General features: G+C 40.3%; 1 protein-coding gene across 1 annotated transcript in view; it reads left to right on the top strand.

Moving 5' to 3' along the window:
* Window positions 1–10377: 10377 nt before the first annotated feature.
* The window catches only part of LOC109430179 (monocarboxylate transporter 12), a 197776-nt gene continuing 189618 nt past the window's right edge, over window positions 10378–18535 (top strand). The window contains exon 1 of the mRNA XM_029873382.2: window positions 10378–11555. The gene's annotated coding sequence lies outside the window, so the exon portion shown is untranslated. The remainder of the gene's footprint in view (window positions 11556–18535) is intronic.

Here is an 18535-nt window from a genome sequence, read left to right as displayed (position 1 = left end):
AGCTTCTGGGAAAACTCCCTCGTCCAGGCATTTCTGCATAGCAGATCTGAACATCTCGGGAGCCTCTGCAATAGCTACTTTTAAGGCCAGGTTCGGAACTCCGTCCGGACCTGGGGCCTTACCTACGCTAAGGGACTTAGCTATCCCCGCAAGTTCCACATCGGTGATCCTCTTCTCATCGCCAGCCCCAGTCCCCGGCTGTCCTACGAAAGGAGGCCAAGGACTAGGATCATGATGCGGAAAAAGTCCTCCAATGATCCCCTCCAACATCTCTGGAGATTGCTCTGTAGGAGCCATCACACCTCTCGTCTTGGCCATAACGATCCTGTAGGCGTCACCCCACGGGTTCGTATTGGCACTCTGACAGAGACCCTCGAAGCAGGCCTTTTTGCTTGCTCTTATCTCGGTCTTGAGCGCGGCTTTTGCAGCGGCGAACACCACCCGCCGTTCGTTTCGCTCTTCCTCTGATCGTGCTTGCTGCATCCGCCGCCTAGTACGTAGGCAGGCGCGGCGCAGGTCCGCAATCGCGTCGGTCCACCAGTAAGCCGGTGACCTCCCATTTCTAGGGTGGACTCGGCTAGGCATGGTCGCATCACACGCACGTGAGAGCACCGCTACCAGCTCGTCGCCGTCTAAACCGATTAAGTTTCGCTCACGGCGGAGCGCCTTCCTAAATACCTCTTCGTCGAAGTATGATTACTTCCACCTGCGAGGGCTTGGCCTTGGCCTAGCCGCCTCTTCTTCTATCCGCTGTCTGCTGTTGTTGTAGTCGATGCTGTAGCGAACCGCCAGGTGGTCGCTGTGAGTGTAGCCATCATCTACTCTCCAGTTCGAACTACTTGTTAGGCCAAGACTACAAAAGGTCACGTCAATAATTGACTCCGCTCCGTTTTGACTATAGGTACTCTTGGTACCGACGTTAGCCAAGTCGACATCTAAGATGGCCAGTGTTTCTAGAAGGATCTGACCTCGCTGGTTTGTGAAACGGCTTCCCCATTCCCAATGCCTATTAAAGTCACCCGCTATTACCACCGGCCTTCACCCTGTTAGCACGGTCGTTAAGCGGTCCAGCATTTGCGTGAATCGCTCGATCGGCCACCGCGGAGGCGCATAACAGCTACAGAAGAAGATCCCGTTTACTTTGGCGACCACGAAGCCCTCATAGGTAGTAGACACCAACTCCTACACGGGGAATTTGCCCGTCGTCCATATCGCCGCCATTTTCCTGATCCCATCCGAGAGCCAGTTGCCGTTGCCGGCGGGTACTCGGTATGGGTCCGAAATGATGGCGATATCCGTCACCCACTCAGAAACCGCCTGACAAAGCAGTTGCTGAACCGCATCACAGTGGTTCAGGTTCAGCTGCGTTACCTGCACTGTGATTTGTTGTTCACTGCGGCTTTCTTGAAGGCCGGGCACCCTGGACCACCCATCGGATGTCTGTTTTTCGAGGATTTCCCGGTACAGATCATGCAGATGGGCGGACTCGTGCAGCTTTCGGCCTTATGACCTTCAGCGCCGCATCGCCTACACAGTTTGCGCCTGTCGGGTCCTTTGCAGTCCCACGACTTGTGTCCTGGTTCGAGACACCTGAAGCGAACCTCTGGTGGCTCGTGGAATGTCAGGTGACATACACACCAGCCCACTTTTATACTCCCTACTTTAACGGACTTTTTAACATCCGTCACAGGTAGCTGAACCAAAGCTATCTGTGTCCCTGCTGGCCCTCTCCGTAGCTTAACGGCTGCAGCGGCCTCCTGCACATCGCACTGTTGCCGCAGTGCCGTGACGAGCTCTTCCACTTCGGTGATCTCGTCAATGTCCTTGACCTTCAGAGTCGCCTCATGCGTCAGAGCCCTCACCTGCACACCCTCCCCAAGGACTTCTTCTGCCAGCCTCTTATAGGCGGCGCCCTTGTGCTCCTTCTGGCGCTTCAGCTCCAGGATCATCTCGCCCGTACGAGTACGTCTAATACTGCGTACGTCGGCTCCAAGACCCTCAAGCTTGGCGTCGCTTCGCATCGTCTTCAAGACGTCCGAGTACTTGGACTGTTCCGTCTTGATGACGATAGCGTCGCCTTTCTCGCGCCTGGCACCTGCCCTCCTACGCCTTGGCTTGGCGTCCTGCACTACTACCTGCGGATTCGCCTTCTTCTTCCTCATCCGCTCTACCTTCGTCCAAGGGGGGTCCTCACCTTGGATCACCCTGCTCTGTGGCTATTGAGGGCCCACCAGCGGTCGCAACCCCTTGTTCCCATCGTTCCGGGACGGCCAGCCTTTTCAGGCCCACCCTTCCCAGCTTTCCGGGAACCCTGGCTGGGTCCGACCTTCCGGCATTATTACCGACTTTCGGGGTAATGATTCGCCTGACGGCTGCCTCGCCCGCTTCTGCGATTGCTTGCTCCGTTTGTAGCGAGCAGTCGCTTCCACCTTGTTCGGACTTCCTGCGAAGGAGAAGGCCTCCGTTTGGGTAAACTTCAGCACTTTCTCAATTACAGGCTCCGCTGCTTTAGCAGTCAGCAACGAGAGTGCCGCGTGCTCCTGCTTGGCATCGTCGATCGACACCCTAAGTCGAAGCAAGGCCGTTTTCAGGTCCTTGCTTATGTTTGACTTAGTGGACGCAAAGTCGATGATTTTGCCAAGCTGCTGCTCAGCCACCTCTATTGCGGACCGTCCATTGGATTCTTGGTTGACGGCCCTCAACAACCACGCTCCGTCCATAACCTCCACCGGCTGGCTTGCCGGGAAGTGGACTGGAGCACCCACGCTTGAGCTGCGTACGCAACTCCCAGCGCATATCTCCTCATTTCTCCTTGTCGGAGATCTCATCAACCCGCTTCTTGCGAAGGAATTCTTCGCACCACTACTTCCACCTAAATTTTGAATTTTTGAATTTTTGCTCATTTTTACATCCCATGAGTTGCACGGGAAAGAATGTCCACAACGCCAGAGCCCTGCATTAACGCGGTAAGGGACAGCTTGCTGTGGGGGTGCCCAGGTACCCCACAGGCTCCGTTAAAGTTCAAGCATCTTTTTCACCCCCTCGATCACTCATTCCTCAGCATGGGTAGCTTGACACCTTGAATAGGGGTTAGTAGTCCTATTCTTAGCCGGCGACTACGCGGCTGACTCGCAAGCGCGGGGGGGGGGGGGGGTGCGTTAGGCCCCAGAACTTCCGTCCCTGCTGCCCCAAGGACAAGATATATGGTACACCGGGAGTTCACCACAGTAAACGGAATCGCAAATCGACAACGTTCTGATTGATGGACGGCTTTTCTCTGACATTTCTTAACGTCAGGACCTATCGTGCAATTTGCTTAATTTCTTCAACAGGGAAGGAAAAAAAAATCGTGGCGCTAGCATCGACTCTGACCCTACCTGGTAATGGCCAAACTGCACCCAAAACACTCCGTTATTTACAATGTACAGTACCGGCGGCCGCCCCGGTACGATCTAGAGCAGTGATTCCTAAAGTGGGCGAAAAGATATCGAAGGGGGGCGAAAATTTTAAAATTAGAAATTAAAAACTACAACAAGGGGGCGATTTTCCAATCTCAATTAGAGTGGTTTTGGGTAATTTTTTACAGTTTCGGTCTCTTTGTCAAGAAGGGTTTTTATCATAAGAATTGTCTGAAACTTGGAAAAGTTTTGATGTCAATTTACAACTATTTCAGTGCCTATATACCTACAGGGGATAGACAAAATGATCGGGACAAGCAAAATTTTCACTTTTCAAAAAATGTTCAATTAGCTGTAACTTTTCGAAAAGTGCATCAATTATTCTCATTTACTGTGAGTGCATCAACTAGTTGTGCAACAGTGGTTCAAATTTGGAAAAGATCGGGCCATTCTCCACTTAAATACATATAAAGATTCTTGAAAAAGTTAAAATTATCCGATAGCCAACTTTGAGCTGTTATATCTCCAGATTCAATGAACCGATTGAAAAGAAATTTTGACCTTTCCGAAAAGTTACAGCTAGTTGAACACTTTTTGAAAAGTGAAAATTTGGCCTGTCCCGAACATTTTGTCTATCCCCTGTATATTGTTTAGTTGTGAATAATTTGGAATGGTCACGATTGCACAATCAAATAACATCTGATTTAAAATAATAAATCTACTTTATTCACTTAATACATGTATTCGAGTTTTTTTTTTGACATTTTAACACTGATGTAATAAGAAAATATTTTAAAATTTTTATTATCTGGTATTTGAAAAAAAAGTAAATTATACTTGTTGATGATCGCAAGTTCACAACAAAATGGTGTGAAGGTTTAAAGAAATACGAAACTTGTCTGTCCTTGATTTGTCTCAGGTGTGAATTAAAAATATGTTTTTTTTTTTCTTAAAGCTTCTTTATATTCCAAGATGTAGGAAAGTTCCGAAAGTTTTTGATTTAACCAGAGTTTCCCAGCTTCGTGTATTTTGAGATTTTTCGATAGAATTTAAAACAAAATTTGGGATTTTAAGATTTTATTTCAGATTTGTAGTAGGCTGAAAAATATGTAAGTAGAAGGATAGAATAAATGTCATTATTGTTTGGATCACCACCACTGAAACCAGACTTGTTTGTGGAACTCTACATTGGCGACTGAGGATGAAACATTCAGGAAGAAAAGAAGAATATTCGAAAGTTGTGGAAGAAAAGAAGAATATTCGAAAGATCTGGCGGCTGTCTGTATAAAGAAAAATCAACGAAACCTTGAGGAACACCAATAAGATCGCTACCCAATCGCACAGCTGGAGAGAACCTGACGACCACAAATAACGATCTGGACGATGATTAGAAGGTTTGGATAAAACGGTGCTCAGGATTGGAGCAACAAATCAACACTTCTGAGGCAGGTGTTCGGTAACTATTATTTCATTGATATTTAAAAGTGAACTCTCCAGTCTAGTAGAAAAGTTGGCTACCCCCCTTGCACATTACTGATCCACATTGGTAGGTGATGACCACAACCTACACATAACCGTCCTGATGCAACGTTGTTGGCATCACCATCATCATCGCACTGGTTTAAATATGCAAGAGATTCTTGGTATGTTGAATGAAGCTTAACAAAGATTAAATGTAACGCAAATACCTACTTAGAAATGATTGATTTTGACGTTTTCCATGACGTCCGTCAAGCTTGCTACAAGGCTTGCTATGATCATTAGCTCCAATGTAATGAGCCATTTTACCGAGTGACAACAATGTTGATGATGATATTGATTTTCACGAGTTAGGACGTCACCTCCTGTCAAAATTTACATTCATAAAATTGGCTCGTAAAATGGACTATTAACGAAATGTCAACACCATAAATTCTGCGGTTTGTTAGGGAGAACAAAAGAAAAGAAAAATTTTGAACAGGTATGAATGTCAGTGCGGAAATGTGTGCAATGATTGTTGATTAACATTCCATTTGTTATTTAAAAAAAAATCAAGAGATTAGTTTAAAATTTGCACCATTACAAGTCAAATAGTAGATTAATAATTACATATTGATTCCTTTTTATTATTTAACAGTACAATGGTAGAATTAATAGTACAATGAAATGGCGTTACTAATGAAAAATATACCTGCTATTTCAGTTTGACGAGTACATAAATATCATAGTTTGCTGTACGTTTAGAAGTTATCATTAATCATGACTATCAGATCTAACAAACACTACACTACATGCTACACAAATAGTTTGTTCACGAGTGAAACAAAATAAGATTAACGGGCGTTGAAAGCAAGCGAATCGGCCTTTCATTTACTTAAAATTGTTAAAAGTAAGCCTACAGAAAGTAAATATTTTAAATTGATCACCTTCATGTCATAAGCAATATTACTTTATGTTTGGCATTGACACCAGTACACTTGAGCATTATTTTTTGTAATTTATTAATTTGTGACTCCTGTAATAAATATTTTCGAATTCCAAAATAATCTGGTTAGTGAGAATTTGTATCATAATTTTTAGAAAAGAATTTAAAATATTTCAGTTAATTTACTGAGTTACAACCAACAAATTAGAAGCTAGTATATTTAGCATGAAATGCGCCAGTTTTGTAAAAAAAGAGCTTGAACAATCTCTTTGTTTTTATTCTCTGTTATGTTAAAAGAAGCTATTTTGCTAGTGATGCTTAACTTTCGGAAAAATACTGGAGGGAGTTATGACAATTTCATAATTTTGATTTTTAGATAATGATATACAGTAATAAGTTATTCGTTGGAAACATTATATTTCTGATCAGTGTTTTTCTTCACAATTTATACAAAATACAATTTGGAAAATACAGTGTGGTATCAACGTATTTTACCATTAATAGATTTTCACATAAGGTACAATTTAGATAAGATTTCAAGGTTTTCTTAAATACTTCTTTCGGCATAATAGGCTATGTTAGAATTATTAATTACAAAGTGATGATCATTACCATCCTGATACAGAAAACTAAGCCAGATACCAACAAATGGTAGTGAATAGTTGATCGCGAGCCCGGAAAAAAAAATGATTGGAAAATAATCAGCTCGTTTTCAATTTTGCTTAACAGTCGCAAAAGTCTCCTTACGCAATGAGATAGTTTATTTCGAATAAATAATCAAAATACATACATTTATTTAAGAACAAATATCGATCAAAGGAAAAAAAAGAATTATGCTTGAATATATGATCGAATGATTAAGAATAAAAATATAGTGTTGTACACTCATTTCAAATGGATAATGGTTAAACATATTAAATCAAAATATGTACAAGGATTATTTGTTTCGTTCTGTGATGTGCACCTTAGAACAAATGTAAAACAGTGCCCTGAAAAAAGGTTGAATTTCGCGTTGCATGATGTCATGAAAAAAAAATGACTAAACGTTCTTGAAAAGACGTCAGTAATCAGTGTATACAAATAAATCGTTCAATTCCGCAGACATGTATAATAAGCAGAGAGTAAAGGGAATAGTTGGTTTATTCCGGTTTACTTCTCCAAATGAAACGTAGCGGATAGAAAAATCCTAGTCCGTTTCTGTAAAAGGAACGTAGGGAGATTCTACATTCATTCGGCCCATTTCCGCAACGAAATGAAGGAATAATGTGAATCGTCCAGTCCGCTCCTAGTTAAACAGTAGAGAGTAAAGGGAATACTTGAAGTAATTCCGATCTACTTCTCCATAAGAAACGTAGAGGATAGATTTTATCTTGGTCCGTTTCTGTTAAAGGAACGTAGGGAGATTTGTGGAAATTCAGTCCATTTCTAAATGAAATGAAGGAATAACATAAATCATCCAGTCCGCTCCTGGTTGATCAGTAGAGAGTAAAGGGAACGCAGATTCCGGTCTACATCTCCATATGAAACGAAGGGGATTCTAAAATCTCGGTCCGTTTCTGTTAAAGGGAACGAAGGGAGATTGTGGAAATTCGGTCCATACCAAGTATGGTATGAAGGAATGAAGCAGATCGTCCAGTCCGCTCCTGGGTAAATAAAAAAAAAAATTAAGAGTAAAGGGAACACTGATTCCGGTCTACTACTTCATATGAAATGAAGAGGAATAATCCTGGTCCATTTCTGCAACAAGAATGAAAGAAGATCGTGAAAATTCGGTCCGGTTCAGAGAAGAACCGTAGGAATAAAACGTGTCGTGCAATCCTATGACGATTAACGACGTGCCTCAGGAGCCGACCTACTGATACCTATGACGATAGAAACAAATGTTCAAACTTAAGTATAAGTTTAATTTCTCAATTAATATTTATTAAAGATAAGGAGAGATGTAGTAGGCTGAAAAATATGTAACTAGAAGGATAGAATAAATGTCATTATTGTTTGGATCACCACCACTGAAACCAGACTTGTTTGTGGAACTCTACAAGATTCTTATGCCTTTCTCTCTTTCTTTGATTTTACAAATATCTCGTTATTCGAAATTGATATCCAAGATGACAATTTACGCCTATATTTAGTTAAATTGCTGAAATTGATTACTTGAACTACTTGAAAGGTTTTTGTTTTATTATTTGGCCTATTTATCTACGGAATTATCTAATTTTCGGTAAAGTTTCAATCTTTGTCGAACTTTTGGAGTTTCTTTGAGAAAACCAAGATGACTTACAAACTTGAATCCTAACACCTCACCTTCAATTCTCCCTTATTTAGAAGTTACATATCCTCATAATTCTTCCAAAAATATGATTCTGAATGCTAACGGGTGGCCACTAAATAACGGGAATGCTTTTAGCAGCTGATTAAAAACAATAGAAGCGTCCATAGAGTAAACATTTTTTAGACAAAACCATCGTCTATCTATCCACAAAGTCAGCGTATTTTTTATTTTGTGTCAACTTATTCTGTTCTGCAGAAAACGACATTGAAACAGGAAGCACTACCAAAACGCCTTGGACGGCTCTACTGATTGCTCAAAACAACCGTAAAAAAAGTTAATAGTAAACCATTATAAAACTAGAACCCGCCCGGTTTTGAATGAATTCCACATTTCGGCATCCCAAGAAACAGATCCTGAAGGAAATAGAGGAAAACTAGCAAAACCAATAAGCATGATATCATTTCACATAATAAAATCTTCTTTTGTGACATGGGCTGGATAAATCAATAGAATGCCTTGTTAAATAACAAATATTTACATCAAATCACATTTACACATTGAACAACATGTAAATGGTTCGTTATAAAAAAAATAGCACAAAAAAAGTTCAACAATGAACCGCAGTGCACAAATTACATCGACACGTTTTGGTGATACAGAAAAATAACATTTTTTGGAAATTTCTATAAATGTCATTTACGGGAAAAGGCTACAACCAAAGCAAAAAAAAAAACAAGTCAGTATCCCCATTTTTTTTTATTACTGTTTGAGTGTGTAGATGCTAAAGGTAGCTGAGAAACCATTTATTTTGACCAACGATTTCACAGACGCAGAAAATGCGTGAAAGTAAACTCTGAAAAGTCGTACAAAGCAGTTGCTCCAACATCACTGCAAAAAAATACTGTACAAATTACTACGTTCAACTTTCTTAAATTTTATATTTTCCATGGACGTACATTGTTAAACCTTTATGATAGTTAAATTCAGATTGCCATTTTTAAAGATCATATATTTTTAAGAGCACATTCAAAGCATTCCCGTTATTTAGTGACCACCCGTTAATTAGTCACGATATTGTATTATAAACTTTAAACTGAAAGTCAATACAATTTCAAAAAAGCAAATCCAAAAAATACAGTGAAAATAAGAAGGTTTTGTTCCAGTGACCTACAAAATAGACGGAATTTGTAAATTTTATTTTGGCTCCGGAATGTTGGCTTTGCAGTCTTTTGGGGAATTGAAAACACTAGTTTATGATTTTTCCCGACGTTTCGGTCCGTATTGGACCCTTCTCAAGGGTTCAATTGGTCAAGGTTTCCTAGTCAAGATGGCTTTGCTAAACTCAAAACTGTCATGCGGAAGTTTTGGTATAGATTGAGTCCGTTCGGTTTTAAACCGTCATGATGCGGACAATCTCATAAACTAGTGTTTTCAATTACCGCAAAAAACTGCAAACCCAACATCCCGAAGCAAAATTATAATATCTTGGTAGCCAAATGGCGGCCGATAGTGGCACCAAGATCGACATAGGTGCACGGATAAAGAAGGTAAGGCCTTTGCGAGTTTAAGAAATGTATGGAAAAACAATCAGATTAGTCGTCGCACCAAAATCCGAATTTTCAACTTGAACGTGGAATCTGTGCTGCTGTACGCCAGTGAAACCTTTCAATGAATCTGTCAATGAATAGCTGTGTATATGTAAACTAGACTAGAATAAACAAAAATCATTAAAATAAACCACAAAAATGTTGAATTGTCATTTCTAATATTTACTGAGACTATAAGTCTGTCTGTAAGGAAATCAAATTTCGGTCCCAATATTGAAGTTCTCATCCAGTATTGTGCTAATGCTCTATGGTAAAGCGTAATACAAACAAATCAGAGAACTTTCCAACTCTGTAGAACTGCACTGAACCACACGACGAGATACCTATAATCAACATAGCTGAAGCGCCACGCGATTGAGTAGAGTCGATATCACTACTGACTGACTGCGATGCTGGGGCACCACTCTCCCGCCCCAAGTGCCCACACGCAAACCATTTCCCGCATAATGCAATTCGTTCATTCATTGAATTGCTTCCGATGAGCTCGGTTCAGCTCAGCTGTGATAGGGCTACAAGCACGTGGTGGCAACGACTCTGCTCTCGAAATGCACCACTCACTCTCTGTTTACAACTGTGACGTCACCACCGCTCCACACAGTCTGTGGATGACTGGGGAGACGAATTTCCCAGGTTTACCGGAGAATCATTCATGCACGTGCAACACCGAGAAAGAATCTCCGAATGGTCACAGACAGAGAGAGAGAGTTTGGGAGAGATTGCGATATCGCATCACCTCGAATGAACACTCGAAGCGCGCGCGATGGTCCTCGTCACAAACCAACTTGATTGAAGAAGAGAGATGCGTGGTCGGGTGCGATACCTACCAGAACAGCCCAGCAGAAGCGCGTGATTTTCACCGAGATCAAGGCAGCAGCAGCAGCACGACAGGATTCATCTCCGATTCAGTTCTTGCGGAACCGTCGACGGGATTGGATTGTTCGGAATTGAGCACGGAAAAGTGTCGAGCAGTTGATACCAGCAGCGCGTGTGCACCCTACCACCCCCAGCAAATTCTGATACTGGTGGAACAGTAGTGCGTCCTAGGCTCGGTTCGGTTCGGATTTTCAGTGCATCCCCCTCGTGGCACGCCGCGTTCCGGGAAAACGGGGTGAATCTGTTTAGTGCAAAGTTTCACGCTGCCGGGTGGGATCTTCTTCACCTCGAGCGGTTTTCTGCTTGTGGGCTACTACTGTGACAGCGTGCGGTTGTGTTCCAAGGGGAAGGCAGCAAGCAGAGATTTTTGTGTTTGCCATTGACGCCCACCCACCACCCACTTGGCGTCGTTGCAGTTAGTGGAATGTAGGTTGTAGTGTTGCACTACCGTTGGTTGGTTGTGCTGTGTCTTCTCCGCAGCGGAACGGAATGGTCGCTTTGTTCGGTTTTGCTGAAGGCAGCGGCGGGGAGCGTCGGCAGTGTCCTTGTGCTAAAATGCTCGCATATGGAATTTTGTGTTGTCGGTGCAAGAGCAGTGAATAAAGAGCAGGAATCCTGGTTGTGGACGCATTTTTCGGGCGAATATTAAACGGTCAACTTTCCCAGTGTGTCAGTCGGCTGTTGACCGAGATCAGTGTTCGGTACTTCGCCGTGACTGTGTGGTGGGTCAGGGTACAATGTGAAGCTGTTGGAATTGAATTATGGAAAAGAGTGCGGAGGCTTTGCTGTCAGATAGTTCCGGATGGATGGTGATGGAAGATCAGTGAAGCTGTGGATAAGTCAAGTGTCAGGATATATTTAGCTGGATAGCGATATTGAAGTGATTGGCGTTCGGAATAAATGGAAGATAAGAGTGACACGTGAAATGGAGATTCAAATCTGAAATGCTGCATACGGAGAACCACTTTTTTGGACACGAGCTATGATCCTCCGATAAATTGGTATGTTAATCATCTGCTTTAAATGAAAGAAATATGTGTCAAAGCTATGAATGTTCAAAATATATGAATTGCTTTCAATCGTGAGTACGTTAAAGCTCAAATGAAACCTGTGAGGATTTATATCAATTATTCGAAGGCTGAAGCCAACGAAGCGAAGAATATTGTGGTGCGTGAAGGAAATCCTTTAAATTTTAGAAATGACTGCTGGCAGCCAGTGTGTTGATATATCAAAGAGCCGTTGTGAAAGCCGTCGTTTCTATTTTGTCATTCTCGCTTCGCCTGATTCATTGTCGTTTGAATGTTTTTTTTTTGTATATTCATGTATATTCGTCATATCGCGCATTCTTAAGTGCTACAATTATCGTGACATGTTTTGGGCAGTCAAGATTGGCGTACCTGGCGGCAAGGGGGGCAATTTATAATTATCGTTTATTCAATGGGCTATGCGGTAATTTGCTTAAATGGATCAAAATGTAATTGAATGTTTTTCAAAATTAAACCCTTGAATAAGTACATTAATGAATTCTCAAGTTTTTAGAAGTTACCGGTTTTATTACTGTAGAATATATTGAAGTATGTACTTCTTTGACGTTAATGGAGAATTTTTGGGTCAACATTATGTAAGAAAAGTTACACCAAAGAATTTTTAGCGTTATTCTGGTGTTATCTTTTTCTGATTTTTTTTTCAAATTCATTTCAAAACACTATCCAAAAGAGATTTCTTCAAACATCCTGTGCTAAATCTGTCATTTTTTTTTATTTCTTTTTATTTGTGAATTTTAACTTAGGCTAATTCTTCACACAAATCTGTCCAACATTTCACAAGACATTGCTGTTGATATCCAATCGAGTAGACAGTGCCTCAATAACGTACCGTCGTTGAAGGTGAACATGGATCAAGATAGGATACTTGAAGATTGTTTTAAAAAAAATGTAAATATTTTGATTTGGTAGACATACTTTTCTTTGTTAAGGTGAAACATCAAGAAATCTCATTGCAATTTTGCATACAAACTTTAGAGGCACAAATCTGACGAACGAAGCATCGAACCAAGCCGCACTTGATTTTCCTGGTTTTGCTCACTTGCAAAAAGAGGCAGCTTTTCCAAATTGAGCGCTTTTGTTTACGATTTTTTAAGATTTGTGCTCTTGAAAACGTGAGTAGGGGTCAAAGTCGGCCATTGTGGCAGCCATATTGTTATTCTTTGAAGTTTCTCCTTAAAATGATAGTCTAGTACCTTAGAGGGGGTGAGAACCTTAGAGAAGGGTCAACGTCACTTATCCAAGAAAATATGTTCATTATACCAATGACGAATTTCGCGCCAACTCGACCAACGGTTGGCAGCACCCTCTCAGAATCGAACGAAACTTTGTGGGCATAAACAATAGGTCTTTCTAAGCAACTTTGCATATTTTGATTTTCGAAATTTTTCAAGAGTAACATTTGAAGAGGGCCTAATTTTTTTCATAGATTTTCTTCAAATCGATGTAACTCAAAAATGACAAGACCTACAAAAAAGTGTTGTATGGCGCACTATCGTGAAATTTCATGAAGTTTTTTACAAACAATATCTAAAAATTACAAAATTAATTCCTACACTGAAAAATAAAGGTTTTAAAAATTTAAATCGATATTACAAAAAACCCTATGTTTTTAAATCGATGATTTTTTTTCTGGAGAAAGGTATTTCAATTACCTACATTTTCTCCAAACAATGTTGCTGTGACATATTTAAGGGAAAAAATGTTTCTAACAAAAACTTTTTTCATGTCTACATTGAGTGAATATTTTTCATCGTGTTTCGTGCCAACATGGCCATATATAGGTTCAGCAGCCTCTCATCAACCAATGAAACTTCATGGAAGTTCAAAAATTGTTTAAGAAGCAACTTTGCATAACCTAATATTTATCTAGACTAACATTTGAAAGGACGTATTGGAGTGAACCACACTTATATGAAAAACATAAGATTCAAAAAATGCCAAGCCTTACATCCTGCATCAGTTGTTTTGGATTCCCAGAAGCTTCGTTCAGCATTTGAGCGAAATCGATTTAGTCTAAGGGGTGATACACAAGGGGTGTATGGGACCTCACGATTGTTTGTATGGGTCGTCACGTTCTGCAAAACCCCCCTCCCCTCCTAAAGCGTGACGTAATTTGTGCATGGCCCCTAATGGGGCGCTCAACGAGCATGAAGTTTGTATGGGAAAACTTGGCCAAATGTATGCAGAAATCTTAAGCTTTTATTTTTTGCCGCTAGGTGGCGCTGCAAGTGTTCAATTAATAAAAAAATAATTAAAAACCTTAGCTATTCTTGTAGGTGACGATATGCCAAACAACTTTAACGAAGACCGCAAAGTGATCCGAAGCCTGTTAAAAAATTATACTCTAGGTAAAGTGAGGTGAAACATTATTGTCGTTTTTCCAATACATGTAAAGGAATATCAATAATGAAATCCTAATGCTTCGCCTCACTGACGGATCACTTACGGGTCTTCAACAAAGTTGTTTGGCATATATATAGTCACCTACAATAATACCAATGTGTTTATTAATTGAACGCTTACAGCGCCACCTAGCGGCAAAAATCAAAAGCTTAAGATTTCTGCATACATTTGGCCAAGTTTCCCCATACAAACTTCAAGCTCGTTGAGCGCCCCATTAGGGGCCATGCACGCTTTAGAAGGGGAGGGGGCGAGGTTTTGCAGAACGTGACGACCCATACAAACAGTGGTGAGGTCCCATATATAAAGCGTGACATAGAGGGGAGGGAAGGGGGGTTAAAAAAGGACGTATTTTGCGTGACATAATTTGTGTATCACTCCTTAGACTAACTCATTTTCGCTCAAATGCTGAACGTAGCTCCTGGAAGTCCAAAACAATCGATACAGGAGGTAAGACTTGTCATTTTTCGAATTTTATGTTTTTCATATAAGTAAATGTTATTCTAGATAAATGTTAGATTATGCAAAATTGCTTCTTCAACAATTTTTTAAACATCCATAAAGTTTCATTAGTTGATGAGAGGCTACTGAACCTATATATGGCCATGTTGGCATGAAACACGATGAAAAATATTCAGTCAATGTGAACATGAAAAATGTTTTTGTTAGAAAAACTTTTTTCCCTTGAATATGTCACAGCAACATTGTTTGGATAAAATGTAGGTAATTGAAATACCTTTCTCCAGAAAAAAAATCATCGATTTAAAAACATAGGGTTTTTTGTAATATCGATTTAAATTTTTAAAACCTTTATTTTTCAGTGTATTTTTTTTTTTATTACTTGTTGGGTATATAAGTCACTGCGACCAGTTTTTGGATCTATTGTGACAAATGCCCCAGTTTTATTTTGCTATGTCAAGTTGAAGTATTACCATTGGTATTAGCAATAATCAAACCTTGACTGTTAGCGTGATCCCAACACTGTACTACCGCATTGGGGTTTGTTCTCCAGACCTCAAAGGGTTCTATCAGCCCCTTGTCGAAGAACCTTATTCTGTTAGCTGCAATTGCCGGACAACGGCACAACAAATGTTCCGAGTCTTCTGTATCTATGCCGCAAAAGCGACATACATCATCTTGAAGTTTTTCCAATCAGCTTCAGATGATACCGGCTCGGACAATGACCAGTAAGAAGGCCAGTAAAAGAACTTAGATCTTTTTAAGAAAGTTCTAAAAGTTTACGAGTGTTTGAAACGTCCGGTATTATGAAACGTTTCGACTGCCTCGCAAAAGTGGTGTTTTCCCAATTGGATTTTAGTTTCTCATGTTCCCATGTTTTAAACTCCATTCTGAGAGAACAACCAGACACACCACAAAATGGTTCTGGTCCTATGAATTGATGAGACGATCCAAGTCTTGCTAACATATCGGCTTGTTCGTTTCCTTCAATTCCGCAGTGCCCAGGAACCCAAAATAGCTTCACCTGATTGCGGCAAGCTAATTGTTGAAGTGATTGAATACACTCCCAAACATGTTTAGACGTGCATGTTGCTGATTTCAAAGCATTTAGAGCTGCTTGGCTATCAGACATTATGCAAATCGCTGAATGTCTGTAGTTTCTGCGTAAGCAAATATTACTGCATTCTAATATCGCCTGTATTTCAGCTTGAAAAACTGTAGGCCATTTGCCCATGGGGATTGATATGTTGATCCCGGGGCCAGTCACGCCTGCGCCTACTTTATCGTTCAATTTCGAACCATCAGTGTAAAAAAACGATTGATCCTGGGTGTACTTCTGGGCCACCATTTGTCCACAGATTTCGCCCCGGATTAATCACTTCAAAAGAGCGTGTAAAATTGTATCTTTTGCTCATCCAATCACTATTATTAACGATTAAAGAGCTGATACTGATTGTTTTTAAAATACTAAGATGTCCTCTTAGGTCACCCTCAAAGAGTTGTGTAGTTCTTTTGAGCTTCAATGCACTCTTTGCAGCTTCTAATTGAACAAATTGATGCATTGGAAGAAGGTGAAGTAAAGTGTCAAGCGCTTTAGACGGTGTATATCTCATTGCACCAGTAATTGAAAGTTGACGCATGTTGACCAGTGACGCATAGGTAACTCTGGGTCTCACGATTGCCGAGTAAATCCAGTGGATCATTTTCGGTTTCAATCCCCATTTTTTACCAAAAGTTTTCTTACTGATCCATTGAGCACTTGTAGCTTTACCAACTACCTGCTCAAGATGTAGATTCCAATTCAGTTTGCTGTCAAGATATACTCCAAGATACTTGACTGTATTTGCAAGTTCCAAAATAATTCCTTTCAATTTCAAGTTCGTAATTGATAATTTTCTCCGTCGTTTAAACGGTACGATCGTGGTTTTAGAAGGATTTATGTTAAGGCCTTCTTTATCGCACCACGAGGAGACTAAATTTAAAGCAGTTTGCATTCTGTTAGTGATAACGTTGTCATATTTACCACGAACTAGTATGACTATATCATCTGCGAAGCCAATTATTTCGAAGCCCTGTGCCTCCAGTTTTTTGAGGAGATTTTCAGTGTAGGAATGAATTTTGTATTTTTTAGATATTTTTCTAAAAAACTTCATGGAATTTCACGATAGTCCGCCATACAACACTTTTTTGTAGGTCTTGTCATTCTGGAGTTACATCGATTTGAAAAAAATCTATGAAAAAAAATTAGGCCCTCTTCAAATGTTACTCTTGAAAAAATTCGAAAAACAAAATATGCAAAGTTGCTTAGAAAGACCTATTGTTTATGCCCACAAAGTTTCGTTCGTTTCTGAGAGGGTGCTGCCAGCCCCATAGAAGGGTTGGCGCGAAATTCGTCCAATCATAACTAAGAATATTGATATTAAATACAATTCAACTATGACGAAAAAAAGGCTTAGGTGATTCTGGAAGATAATATATCTACCTAATAGGGCTAATAAAACCGAAATATTGCAGATTTGTTTAAATCAACGTACCTGTATAGTATGCAATCTATAACCGTTGTTGGCCACCATTTATGTGCATATATTAAAATCTTCGCAAGCAACCCCCTTTGTTGATTTTTTTTAGGAAACATGATATTTTCAACGGTTTACCTCGATTTAGTGAACATTTCAATTTAACATAAAATCGAAAAAAAAATATTTAAATTGTTTACCAATGTAGCAAAAAATATAAAAAATTGCAGACTCAGTTTCCTTCGATAAAAGGCTTGGAGTTTTTGGCATATATCAGGGATTTTCGGTAGCTTGAAGTGTGTTTTTGGAGGCATAGTGGAAGTGCCGCTTTTTTCATTGAATGTGCACATCGTCGTACCCGTGTGTAGTTGTAGCGGTTCAATGTGATTTCGGAGAAGAGGTCAGTTAGTGGAAGATGCTGCAGCACATACGCACTGGACACTTCGAAGGATGTTTATTGGTGAGCTCGTTCCATTTTATCATAACAATTAATGCTTAAGGATGTATTAAATTCTGCTCTGGTTTTTGTGTATTTATCTAACAAATATTGAAAAGTTCGCCACGTCATGTGTCGGCGCTAGTTCCCAATGCACATTTAGTTGATAATAAATATTTTTCTTTCATTTTTTGCATGTTCACAAAAATTTGAATGGTTCGTCATCTTCGGTGTCGACATTTGAAATATTTTAGTCAAAATGAATAAATGTTTTGACTCAAATAAAGGTTGCATGAATCACATCACTTACCAAAGCGAATGCAAATCATGTGACTCTTCCCCTCCCCACTAACAAAACTCCTTCCCGTGACAATCGTGGAGAAGATGAGGTGATCTCGCTCTCTAGTAGCAACGTACGTCACACTAACATTCCTTCCCTTCCTCGTTGACAGTAAAGACGTGGCCGGCGCCGTTGTTGACTAATAAAGTTTGGAATTCTCGAACTGTGCACATTGAGAGCGGTAGCTACTCCGTTCCGTTGTTGGTTACTTGTGCAATTTCGATTGTTCTGGTCAATCACGGAGTAGCAACTACGAATTGAACGGTCATCTACACTACCCGTCATAAGTACGGACTCACAACAAATATTGCAACAATATTGCATCACCCTGACTCACCTCAATCTCTCCAAAACCTTACAAAGATGCTGTCTTCAGCAAAGTTATTCAGAAGCCCAAAATCAACAACTTTTCTGAAGGCGGCATTTTTATAGGTGTTCTGGTTTTTGAGATATCGAGGTGAGTCAGGGTGATGCAATATTGTTGCAATACTTTTTGTGAGTCGGTACTTATGACGGAGTGTATGCTCATGATCATGCCTTATCAGTGATTTTCGGTAGCTTGTTCGAAATATTTTGTCACCAGAAATATTCTTTCCAAAGTATCTGACATCATTTAGGTACTTGCGAAATTCCTCCATTTTTTTTCAAACATGAATTTTAGCAAAAAATACTCCAGTCAGGTTTTTTTACGCGGGGTTACGTACCGCGTAAAAAAAACTCAGTACAAAATTCGAAAAACCACGTAAAAAAAGTCCCACCATTTCTCGACGAATCATGCAAAAAT

The sequence above is a fragment of the Aedes albopictus genome, chromosome 2 (assembly GCF_035046485.1).
Source record: "Aedes albopictus strain Foshan chromosome 2, AalbF5, whole genome shotgun sequence".
NCBI lineage: Eukaryota > Metazoa > Arthropoda > Insecta > Diptera > Culicidae > Aedes > Aedes albopictus.
This window is presented reverse-complemented; position numbering and strand designations above follow the sequence as displayed.